Here is an 11,630-nt window from a genome sequence, read left to right on the forward strand (position 1 = left end):
TTCGAGGCCCGTTTTGTAAGCCGTCTACATGTTTCGAGCGCGAAAGCTAATCGCGCGGGCAATTAAGATAAATTGAAATCGATAACAGAGTGACAAATGGCCGAGGGATTCTTCTAACGGTGGCCGCCGTCGCTACCGCTTAGAACGAATAATTAATATCACTTCCGCATACGTGTCCGTTCGCGGATTATCGCGACGAATCAATCATGCACACGCTTGAACGGATAATGCCGAACGTGACTGCTGATCCTTTTTACGTGAAGCACGTGTAACACGAGCCTAATATCGTCTTTTTTTATTTTTCCTGATGTGCAATTGCGTAATATACAATCGTATTAAATGCACGATGAATGCGGTATGAAAACACTGTTTGGCAAGCTCATACATCAACTTTGCAAATATTAAATATGATGAATGACTATATATCGTTTGCCTGAAAATTTCATAAAATACACGAGTTCTTATTGACACAATCCAGGTAGCCTTTGGAGAATTTCCATTGAAATTATATTGATTTTACATGAATGTCATCCAAAAGTTATAACATTCTAAATGTACACAATGCTAAAATAATAATAGCAGTTATTTATGAATTAATATAATTAATTATACAGCAATATTACTCTTATTATAGCTTATATTAACTTATAAAAGTTGAATACTATTCGTCTTACTATCAAAAAAATTCGACAGTAACACAATTCTGTTGTCTATATTAAAGTTCAGTATATAAATGCCATTATTCGTCCATGTTCTCATTTCCTGATATTAGTATATGGAAAAAACAATTTTGTTTAAGTATCCAAAAATTTAACTAAATACAGATCTGAAAATAATTTTGTTGGATTATCACATAAAATAATTAGTAGGACGCTCAAACTGATTGTTAGAATGTCAAAACTTTTTTACAATATTGCTCATCACGCTGAGATTTCCACGTAATTATTTTGATAGTCCAAAATTATTTTCAAATTTGTATCTAACAAAATTTTTAAATATTTCTATAAAATTGTTTCCGTATAATCATCGTACATGAAAAGAACGATTTTGAACTGAATATCTAAAAATTTAACCAGATATATAAATCTGAAAATAATTTTTATTAATTAATCAAAATATGTTTGTACAGAGAACTCAAGCATGATGAGCAATGCTACAAAAAATTTTAATATTCTAGCAATCAGCTTAAACATTCTACATAATTATTTTGATGGTTCAAGAAAATTTATTTTCTCAAATTTTTGTATCTTTGCTAAATTTTTAGATAATTTAGTGAAACTATTTTCGTATAGGAGTCACAAAACACACGTTATTAACCGGAAGAGTTCTCAATGAGAACTTGTCGAATCATCTCGTGCGTCTGACATCTCTGCGCGCCATAATTGTGACATGGGACGCATCGATAATTAGCGACGGGGATCGACGGACGGCCTACGGCGATCCTCGTTAACTGCTTTACGACGTGCTTATCCGACCGCTTCGTGTACGTTCAGGGCGGTCAATATCCTTGGCTATTTACTAACCGCCGTTGCTGTTAAGACGATTAACTCGGGGACCCGCGGGCAGTATTTCTATTCACAATCAAGGAGAAGGAAGCCCGTATTACGCGGAGATGGTCGTTTCTTACGGTATGTGCGTGCAAGTATCGCACGATATCTCGCACGTGTTATTAACAAGCTTTAGGCCATGAAAACCGGGATTTGAATATATTCCCTCCTTTCTAGATGTCATTGCTTCACACTTTTACCGTCACGCGAGTGCATGATGTTTCCTGGCAACCGGTTCTACCGACGCACGATTTAAATTAGAGGCCGATGCGAGATAACGCTAAACCAGAAATTAATTTTTTTTCTTTGCCTACATTACTGGTTCGAGAGGAGTAATGAACTAACTCAACTTGAGATTCATTTAACTTAGGACTTGGGTCATCGGTGCAAGAGGCTAAAAGCTTCAATCATTGTAACCTGGCTTCATGATATAATAATGTAGAGCGAGATTTTTTAATAGTCACTCGTAAATCATTATTTCTTTGTTAAGAAGAAATGTTGCATTGTCATGATTTTTAATGTTTTGCTTTACGCTCCGTAATGAAGGAACGTAGAAAAGGACCGAACTTCGAAGCTTGCGTGCAAGGGAAAAAGGGTGGAGTGCAAAGGGTTGAAATTCAGTATAACTTTTTCTACGAACGATACTATCGGTAGAAAGAATGGCAATTGTGATCGTATCTTCATGATGGCACTTGATGAACGACATGAAATGAAATATGCGCGTTATTTGAATTTATTGCTGTCATGTCAGAAAGTATATTGCTCATGCGATCTTGGCGTTTTTATCATCATTATCTTTATTTTTTTTCAACATCAAGAGGAATAAATAAATGAGATAAGAATGGATAGGGTTCTTCTAGGTAATATCGAAAGCTCATCGAAGTATTATTCTATGAATTGAAGCAATTGCGAGCCAGTAAAAGTCTCTTGACATTTCATCTCGAACAACAAATCGATTTATCGGCGCGGGGTTATTGTATTTTTAAAAAAACTCGAAAAAATCTTTTGTGTCCTGGATCGCTGGAAATGGCTCTACATGGCGAAACATGGTCGGTAGAATTTTATATTCTGTATTTTAGTTTATCAAGATAGAGGATTTGGCCATCGAATGGTAAAATAACTCTCGAATGACCATAGTGACATAGCAACTTCTGTACTCGAAGATTCATTATCTTGCAAATTTTAAGCTATTTCGTGAATATTTCAGAAAACTCTTCGTTGGTTTTTGCAGCAACAGAAAAAGTTGTTTCGCATGTATTTGGACAGCTACACTGAAAGAAAAGATTGGTTGCTTACAACAATTTAGATAGTAAAATATGGCATAGCATTTTTATATGGTTGCAGCAACCAGTTTTTAGTTGTAGCAGCAAATTTTTAGTTGCCTATCTGCCTTTATTAGCCTATCTGCAATGTCAGTATATGATTAGGCTAACGCAACTAAAAATTTGCTGCTATAACCAAAAACTGATTGCTGCAGCCATAAAAAATATTACTACCATATTTTACTATCTATATCGTTACAGCACCAATCCTTTTTTTCAGTGTACCGATCCAAATGATAAATACATCCGCAGACTTTACTTTCCAAAATTTCTCGCAGGATTCCGAAAATGTTGTCGATCATTCATAATACGTCAAGCAATTTGGATTGGCGGAAAAGTTTCGACGATTTCTCATATTTTGCCGGAAATTTTTGCCCGGCAGTGAAATCGTTAAAACTTTCTTGCTGGAGTTTGGATTACCTGCGCTACGAGGATTACCGATGTAACTTTGCGGTTGTAAATACATCATATTTTTTATCGTGAAGAATTTTGTCAAATTTGATAAATGCTGGAAAATATATACGATGTATTAATTTAATTATTAATCTATCTAATGCCCGTTTTTATCAATATAGATTAATTTTATTTTCTGTTTAATTTACTCTTTATTATTTTCTAATTCTAACAACTAGATAAGATAAAAAGTTGAATTGAGATTAAAATTAATATACATTAATGGAAAATAGATGAGAAACTGCAATAACTTGCTAATTATAACGTTACATGTTAAACCTTTCTATACTGTTTTATCCCTTATAAAATTCAGCAATAGTATCGCAAAAATATGTTATGTGATTTCGACGAAGGATTCAAGTTTAGAATCCTAGAAAAGGATAAATGAAGGATGACATTTAATCTGGAATTTTCAAATATTCAGACATCCGATTACGATAAAATTATATGGATATCACTCCCCTTGTTCCTGCCGTTTCCATTTGATTCCGTAATTCCTCTTAGAAGCGGATAATTCCTGCCGTTTCGATCGATGCTCGTTTTAATCCTAGCAGCAGGAATTTCGATCCATTCCTCCACCGCACGAAGTGCCGTTTGGTTAAGCGGACGGATATTCTCTTTCGATTCTCGAACCCCTCGCCACGTACGCCGGTCTCTTCCTAATCCACGGAAATGGGCACAGTGTCGACAAGATTCGTATTTGCATTACGTCCACGGAAGCGCGGAAAGTAACGTTGTTTCAAAATTTCCGGTGAGCGAGGGACAGTGAGACCGTCTATGACTTCAGAGTATTCTATCGGATATAGTTGAATTAGAGTGTTCTCTGCATGAAGAATAATTTAAATAATTTTTCTATCTTCGATAATGTAAATTTTAAGATCTCTCAAAAACACGAAACTTAATAAATGATTTACAATTAATTATATGAACAAATTTACAATTATTGTTTAATTCTGTTGTCTAGCAACGGAGAGAATATTTTTTTAAATAGGTAATCGCATTTTTTATATTATGCAAAAGCATAATATTCCCATATTAAAAATTGTGAGGTCATCTATTTCACGGAGATGTCGGAAATAAAATTGTTCGATTGCTGTATTAATAATCACGAAGCTTTTCTTCTCACGATATACTTCCTGTAACCTTGCACATACATAGTACGTAGTACTTTCGCTATGGCTGCTCACGGACAAGTTACATCTTACTCAACATCGAGTAGAACCTTGTGGAATCGTAAACATTCCGCATCCAGCACGATTGTTACGTAATAAAGTATACCATAACGTACCGTTAACGACATTGGGCACCGAAACGATTACCATAATCCTTTTCTTTAGCGTACAGACTGTACTAAATTCGTCAGATGTTTTCTACCTTACATGACAAACTATATAAAAAATAATAATTATTTCATTAAGAGATGTTGACTAAAGAAAAGAAGTTATTTAACCTTGAAAATTAATTAATTAATTAATTAACTCTTAGACGTCTCACTAAGGGAACAACACTGGTGTATGGTATACCCAACTTAATTCAATTATTTATAACCTTCATAAAAATCAACATATTGTAATGATTTCTTTTTTTAATCGTAAGAACGTTAGATATTAAGAATATCAAATGTACTTTTTTAAATAAAAAGTTATAAACAACGAGAATAGCATTGGAAAAGCATTGAAGAAAAAAGCCGAATATGTCATACTGTAAAGACATTTAAAACTCGAATAAGATTTAAAGAATCTTGTTTTCTAATTAATTTTAACTGAACTCGTTAAAAAAAAATTAAAGATTTTATTGTGGAGAGATGTGTTCTCATAGAAAATAAAGGAAAATCTAAATGCTAAATATGAACGAGAATGATTGATGCACTCAGTAGTTTTGGAACAGTCTATATGTGAACGTCGATCGTGTTAACTCGCTCGGTTGATTCATCTGGCTACCTACCAACCTACCGACCTAGCTTCCTCCTCTCAGTCTGTGCCGGATATTCCGGAAGTGACGTCACCTTTATTGTAACATCCCGTATAGCGCGTGAGCGGAGCGAAGCGAGACGCTCTCTTTCGTGTCCCACGGACGGGCCGAGTGCATGTGCGGAAAATATAGGCAAGGGAGGACAAGGAGGGCGCGAGGATACGGCACGTTGCACATACATGCGTGGGTGTGTGAACGCCGCGCCGGCGGAATGCGTAGAGTCCGTACGCGGCGTACCGTGTAAATACCTGGCTGGCATTGGCGGCGTCGTAAGTGCGCGGTTACGTAAGTGTAATGGGAAAGGTGGTTTTGTGCGGCGCGTAAGAATCGTGAGTCAAGCCACAAGATCGCTCCGTGTTGCATTGTTCTATCGTCGTTCGCTATTATGCGCTACGAAATCGATCTCGCTCTCGTTGCATCTCGAATGCATCTCGAGACTCCTCACTCGGCCATGAGGAGTCTCGATAAGTTTGAGAATATTCTGCGCGAATTTTTTTTTCTGGGAAAACAAAATATCTAAAATAAAAAATATAATTCCCGCTGAATAAAAATTCTATAATAGAAAGTATCGGACGTAGGTATTTTCAGAGATTATTGAAAGACTAGTTGTTAGTTTTTTGAGAGGCGTGATGTCCACGAAAAGCGAATTACTCGCTTTTTGAAAACTTACTAACTTAGCCATTGGCTAATTCAAATTTTCTCAAATGTAAAACGAATTAATCAATAGTAAAAGAGACATACGGTGAGCGTAAAAAGTATTCGTACAGAGAAAATATTGTATTTTATAAAAAAACTTTATTTTTAAAAAGTAAATATTATCCAGCGAAAAATGAGTCATCGAATCGATACGATGATTTCAACACCAATTTGACGTCGATTCAACGTTTAATTGGCGATCATTTCTTGTTGAGTAATTAATAATTTATTCATAAAGAATAAAATGGACTGTACGTTTCTTAAAATTATATATACCAAAGAGATGTGTATTAATTATAGAAATAGTATCTAAAAAACAAGCGAAAATTAAAAATTATATTGTTTGGATGCTTAAAAAGTATTCGTATTGTACAATCGAGAAATTTAGCTTCTAAAAAATCAGGAAGATCATTTGTTTATGTTAGAACAGAACGTATTTATTGTATAAAATTGTTAATTAATGTTTATTTTCTATAAGTACTTTTTTTTATCAAAAATTTCCTTGTACGAATACTTTTTGCTCCAGCTAGAAGTTCTATTATAAAAACTTCATCAATTAGTCACAAAGCCTTTATGACAACGGTTCATAATTTATTAAGTCGGAGTATATCATAATGGACGATTAGTGAAATAATTGCAGTAACTCTTGCAAGAGTTGCATTAAGAAATGCAAGTGCGATTTTTAGCGGATGCAGCTGGGAAAATTCCACGATGAGATTAATGGAATTGCAGCATGAGAAACGGCGCGCCGCGCCGTTTGTTAATCGACGTCGTCGTTGTTCATCCCTATTTGTATGCCTCGATTAGAGAGATGCACGCGCGTAGGCGTACGTATATGCTTATACCATATGCTTCGTCGTTACGCGCCGTCCGATGTAAACACCTAACTGGCGCATCGAACGGCGCGTATACGCTTGGGTTACGTAAAGCTTCACATAAAAGCAGTCTTTCACGTTCGCGCTCGCGCTTTCCGAAGGTTCTTCTCATTGTACGCCGCGCCGTGCCGACAGATGTTTGCGCATGGCGCAGCACGCAGAACAAAACTGCGGTGTTTATGTTTTTTCCGTTCGCGAGAAATACGTGTCATCTTACAGGAATGCGTTTCCTTCGTCGATAGGGCTAATTATACGCGTTCATGCAATCGCGTCATTGAGTCATTTCGAGGCGATAATTTAATCGAACGCTGCTTTATACGTTGCGATGGATGCGTCGAGTCTTTTTCCTATTCTCGTTGCAGTTGCTCATTGTGCTGGTGAGGGAGAAGAGCAATTATCGATCAAATTAGTCATGTGCGCAGCAAGATATATTCTTCTTCTTCGTAAGACGTATTAGGAAGTTATCTCGATCGAAGACCTTGTTTCATAATTGTGGAGTACATTCGAGAAAGTAAGAGCACTTTTATCTATTAACTTTTAGAGGATGCGAATCTATTTTTTAAATCTTATAACTTTTCTCCTGAATAAGATTTTATAATAATTTTATAATAATTCAGTGCCACTAAATCGTTGTTTTTTTTTTGTATTCTTTTATATATTTCATTGCATCGTATGATAATTAATTATTTTTTTATACATTTATCTCACTTCATTTTGATGCATAAGAGAGATACAACCCGAAACAGCTCGCATTACAATTTCGCATATTCATCATCGAGAGTTATGTGGATACCTCACATAGTTATTTTTTAAAACTAATGTTTATAAGCACGCGTGAGCTTAATAAATATTGATTTTCTAGAAAATTTACATTTGCATTTACTTTGCTTGGAAATAGTTTCAGTTTTAAGCATGCGCTCGAGGGATCCACCCGGTGTAAATTCCGCGCGCGTTATTCATGCTCGGAGCGTTTCTTAAAAGTGTTGTATGTTTATGAGCGAAATAACGACCGAAGGTTTACTAACTTTCGAGATCCATTCAGACGATCTGAGATTGAGACTTGTGTTAATTCCACACGGCGGACAAGATGATTCATTGACGCAGCATAATACTCTGTATAAAAGAAAACAAGGGTGTAGATTATCCAGTATCTATGAGAGGACTTTGTATCCTGAGTCATTATTAATTCCTTCGTCGTGTCGTTGATTTATGCCGCGTTGTGAACGTATATTCGTCGATCAACAACTTCTATATCGCCTTATAATTTTAGCAACCTGGATGTAAGAACAGCATTAATAAATCACGATACATACGCTATGTTACAGTTACTTTTAAAGGACACGGAATAATTAAGCCAATAGGGTAATTAAGTCATATGAATTTTTCTACAGTATTATCAAATAATAAATCGATGAATAATGCCGCAATGCAAGACAGAAAGTTACAGCAATTTATTATCGTCTTTTATTATAAAACGCGATGATTTTAATTCTTCATTAATTTAAGATTGAAGGAAAGAGATTTATTTATGAGAGAAAGAGAAGAACGATTATTTAATATTTACTTCATTATTGCGATAATGTTTCTACAAGATGTGTATATCTTACAAGTTATATATCGATGATATATTAAACGATATATTAGTATATAAATATAAGATATATCAATTTATTAAAAAATGTTATCAATTTATTAACTCCTCGGTGTCACTGTAGATATGGCACATATACTGTATTGTTTCTTTTACTTTAAACGTAACTTTTTTTATTAATAAAGATAGATTATACATTTCTTATTATCATTATATTCCTTACATCTGGCATTGATGAGAAAATTTATTATAATATGTTTATATTTGCAATATTTTTACACAATACCAGTGTGTATATACATCATAAAACATAGTACTTCATGTAAAAAAGGTAAATCATGTTGCAAATTTTAGATATATATATATTTAATTAAAGGTTAAAACAACAAAAATATTTTATTTGCGAGAATAGACTTTTTACAGTAATTTAATCTAAGAGTTGATAAAATAAAAAAAATTCAATTAAAATATATAAAATATAAATGCATATTTAGAATATGTGTTTATATATAGATTATTAAATTATTAAATTTAAGGTTAATGAGAAAATTTTCTGTAATTGGCTACCATCTAACAAGAATTCGCATGAACGCATTTGTGTAAATTGTAGATGATTATAATGGCATACGTAAATGCACAGCCGAAATCTCACAAGCAGAAATCATTTCATAATGAGTAGGAACCATTTTTTGGAGGAGAACGCCTTCGTACTTTCCTAAGAGGTACCGTCTCGAAGTAACTCGTCGAAAGAACTCGTATCGATTTCATTGCGGTAAACACGAACGCGTGCACGCGTGCACGTGATTCGCCGTACACGACACAAAAAAAAGCATGTACGAACGCACGCAAAGGTCGGTATTTAGGCGCACGCGAACCGAACTCTAGATTCGAATCGTTGGATTAAGTGACGGAAAGGAAACGAGCTTCTGAGATATTAAACTGTGAAAATGATTATAAATTTTTTTTAGTATTATGCTGTCATTAACTTAATTTGAAAAGTGATGTATGTTGCAATATAGGAGTATAGGTAAAATTACCGGATTTTGGCCTAAACGATGGAACCTTTTCTTATGCGTGTTTTCTTGTATTTTTTAATGTGCTGAATCATTTGCAAACGTTAGTTTTAACCTGAGCTGAGATGGTGGAAAATATTGAAAGTTGCAATTAAAAATTAAATTTTGACGAGATTGTGCTATTTTTGATGCAATTTTCAACATGTTTTTATTAGATCGATTTAAAATAAACATTTGCAAATGATTCAGCATATAAAAGATACACAAGAAAACGTATATAAAAAAGATTTCGTTTAGGCCAAAATCCAGTAATTTTATTCACCCTCCTTTATTTTACGCATTAATTGATACAGTGTCATTCTGATGACCAATTGATGTCTTATTTTCGTAATTGATATTCATTAAACAATCTATTGATAAAGTGATATGTAGTAAACCAAAAATACACTTTATATAAAACTTCAGTGACCAGAGATGTAGAAAAACATTCCAAGTAGCGATGATCGCTATATCAATTCATTCACGTCAACAATTTTCCCGATTTTTATTGTGAGACACGTTGAAAATGAGATGGAAGAGAATTTCTGTTTTTAGAATGAATAAATGGCGTTAAAATTCCAATTTTACATATCGATTACCGTGATGACTTTTCGATCAGCACACAGTTATAGCATGCAAATAACGTTATAGGAGAATTAATTTTCTGATTGACGTAATATTTGCAATCGACTGCTATTTAAAACTAATATCAGTTGTTATGACCTGTTATGATCTTTCTCTCTCTCTCTCTCTCTCTCTCTCTCTCTCTCTCTCTCCTCTCTTGCTTTTAAGTAAAAAAATAATGTTCTGAAAATTTAAAGAGTCAATGATTTAAAAATTTATTAAAATTTTTAGCCTTCTTAAAAGTTGCTTGACAATCGTTATTGTAGATTTTGTGTTATATTATAAAATTTTTTTGAAAAACGACTAATCTTTCACTCGTCGATGCTCGATATCATCCAGAAATACATAAAATTTGGATATACAACCAAGCTGAGATCTTGTTTCGCTCTCCCTTGTAATTTTCTTGGATCATTGGTATTCCTCGACAAACCTTAACGGTCGAACGGACCGGTGCAAACGATCGACATTTTGCCCATGTTACGATGGAGGGATACGAAACGATTTCTAAGAAAGATCGTTACTACGCCACCGAAGGTCTCGAAAAGTTCCTTCGTTTAAGGGTGGAGTCCGTATCGAGTTACCTCGATTACTTTCGGGCAACATCTGCATGAAATATATCGGCTGCGGCGAGGAGCACTTTGCGCGGAAGTGGGAGCAGTCGTAAAATACAGCGCGCACGGTAAACGAGACCGATACGTCTCTTAAAATTGCGGAATCGGCGAGGGACATTTTACAAATGGCTTTGAAGCCACGTAGTAGTATGTTATGGTGCACCACCTTTTATAGATGAAGAACCGTTGTCGGTTAAATATTTGTGTAAGCTTTGCTGCTAATCAACGGTCTTTATGTTTTTCTAATGATTTGTAGCTTCACAAAGCTTCGGTTGTTGATCTATGATGTTAAGATATTTTTCCTTTACCGCTTTTAATATAAATACTAAGCTTTGCTAAGAATAAGTTTAAATAAGTGCTTTGCTAAAAATTAATTTCAGATAAGTGCTATTGTTATATTGTGGAACATTGATAAGATTCAACGTTTGTTTCAATAATCGGATGACCAGTTTTTTCGTTCAATAACTAGAGAATCGTTTGAGTATACCAAAATAAGCTAAAGCAAGTTGAATAGAGGCTAATTTGGAATAGTTTGACCTACTCTAATAAAGCGCTCTAACGTACTTTGGCAGCCTTAATCTCGTTTACTTCGGCTACTATCGAGGGTGTCACAGTTACTTTGGCGCACTGTGTCGTAATTTGGCGGACTTTAACGCATTCCGTCACGCTCCGGCATACTTGGCTTAAAAGCATATTCTGGCGCAATACGTAATGGCCATGGCAGTGGCAATAAACTGACATACTTTGCTTTACTTTTCCGCGTATTAGCTTTAAATTTACTTTTCACATTTGTGTACACACACACACACACACACACACACACACATATGTGTGTGTATATATATATATATATATATATATATATATATATATATAAATGTATATGAT

General features: G+C 34.6%; 1 protein-coding gene across 5 annotated transcripts in view; it reads left to right on the forward strand.

Annotated features, from left to right (window-relative positions):
• Window positions 1–11,630, forward strand: part of LOC105151150 (Krueppel-like factor 6) — a 337,682-nt gene that overhangs the window by 113,388 nt on the left and 212,664 nt on the right. The window contains exon 1 of one of the 5 annotated variants that reach the window (XM_087413857.1): window positions 7,045–7,375. The exons of the other annotated variants lie outside the window; for them this stretch is intronic. The gene's annotated coding sequence lies outside the window, so the exon portion shown is untranslated. Of the gene's footprint in view, window positions 1–7,044; window positions 7,376–11,630 lie in introns of those variants that run through there. 5 annotated transcript variants of the gene reach the window in all.

This window comes from Acromyrmex echinatior, chromosome 15 (assembly GCF_024713525.1).
Source record: "Acromyrmex echinatior isolate Ae372 chromosome 15, ASM2471352v2, whole genome shotgun sequence".
Classification (NCBI taxonomy): domain Eukaryota; kingdom Metazoa; phylum Arthropoda; class Insecta; order Hymenoptera; family Formicidae; genus Acromyrmex; species Acromyrmex echinatior.